General features: G+C 48.4%; 1 protein-coding gene across 1 annotated transcript in view; it reads left to right on the forward strand.

The window, feature by feature from the left end:
* LOC107116336 (tripartite motif-containing protein 7-like) overlaps positions 1-1,684 on the forward strand; it is a 16,544-nt gene that overhangs the window by 13,000 nt on the left and 1,860 nt on the right. The gene's annotated exons all lie outside the window — the stretch shown is intronic.

A 1,684-nucleotide genomic window follows, 5' to 3' on the forward strand; every position in this document is an offset into this window, starting at 1 on the left:
GAGCCAAACATGTTGGTCAGCATTTTGGGGGGGGGGGGATGAGCATGCGGGTGGTGCACAGCAGCAGTGGTCCTGGCAGCTCTGGTGGCAGCACCTCCAATGGAGTACTTACATACTGATTTGTGTTGGCAAATTTATTGAATGCGAGAGGATTTTGCTACTCATTTGCTGTTCTCTTTTGTTTCCCCAGGCACTCTGATGTCTGGTCTCCAGCTACACAGAGGTACATTTCTCTTCATGCAGCAGCCATTAAGGCTAATGCGCAGTAACCACAGTTGCAAAAGAGGGATCTTGACAAAAGTGTGGGGCCATGAGACTCCCCTAGATGTGAGGCAGAGACCAGGCCCCCTTGGGAAAGTTGCTGGGACTCTTTAGTCTGCTTTTGGTGGTGGAAAGTGCTGTCAGGTCACAGCAGATTTATGATGATCCCACCTGGTTTTCAAGGCAAGGTTCAGAGGTGGTTTCCCCTTGCCTGCTTCTGTGCAGGGAATCTGCTTCGCTTTTGAGATCCAATGAGATCGGGCTCACCTGGGCTGTCCAGTTGAGGAGTCTTCCGATTTCCCTTTTCCATGGCCCATTCTGCATCTAACATTTGTCCCATTGTTTTACCAAACCCACACTGGAACAGAAAAAGATGCAGCTGAAAACCACATTCAGATACCCCGGGCCAACGCCATACTGACTGCAGAGTCACCCCTGAACGGCCATAAATCTATGCAGACAGTACCATAAAACAAAGAGATCAAAAGAAGTGAAACTGGCAGGCAGTGTGGAGGCTACCATAAAATCTGACAATCAATCAAAGTGAAAGTAGCATGCAATGTAGAGGGGGATTTCTGTTCCAACAAGGGTTTGGTAAAACAGCGGAGCGAGTCCTAGATGCAGAATGGGCCTATAAGGTTTCAGAAGATCCATTCCTCAGATGACGTGAGCTTTAACTCATGAAAGCTTATGCCCTGGACATTTTGGTTGGTCATTAAGATGCTACTGGACTCAGATTTTCTTCTGTTAATAACCAAATGGCTCTGTTCTGGATCCACTTCAGGCAGGGTATTCTCTGTTGTGACTCCGCATACAGAATTCTTCTCAGTCTTGTAGTAGTATCTTCAAAATAGGGGACAGGACCTGGGAACTTCTGCAATCAAATTGGGGAAGGGAAAGGAGTTTGTAAGCCACTCTGAGACACCTTTGGGTAGTGATGGGTGGGGTATAAATCCAATCTCTTCTTCTTCTTGCTTGGAATGTCAGCAGGCAACAGGGATGGGGGCAGGGAATCCCCACTCCTACCAAGAAACAGGACCCCTCACTGAACCCCATCACATATGGGGAGCACAATACCCTTTAAGAAGAAGAAGAAGAGATTGGATTTATACCCCGCCCTTCACTCGGAGTCTCAGAGCGGCTGACAAAGTCCTTTCCCTTCCTCTCCCCATAGCAGACACCCAGTGAGGTAGGTGGGACTGAGAGTGCTCTGACAGAAACTGCTCTTTCAAGGACAGCTCTGACAGAACTATGGCTTGCCCAAGGTCATCCAGCAGGTGCAAGTGGAGGAGTGGGGATACAAACCCGGTTATCGCAAATTAGAGTCCGCTCACTTAACCACTACACCAAACTGCTGTACCTCAGACCTCAGGCTTCCTGACTAGTGTCACATCTGCCTTCTCACTATTCAGTCTCAAGTTCA

The sequence above is a fragment of the Gekko japonicus genome, unplaced genomic scaffold, assembly GCF_001447785.1.
Source record: "Gekko japonicus isolate JY-2015 unplaced genomic scaffold, Gekko_japonicus_V1.1 scaffold3183, whole genome shotgun sequence".
Taxonomy (NCBI): domain Eukaryota; kingdom Metazoa; phylum Chordata; class Lepidosauria; order Squamata; family Gekkonidae; genus Gekko; species Gekko japonicus.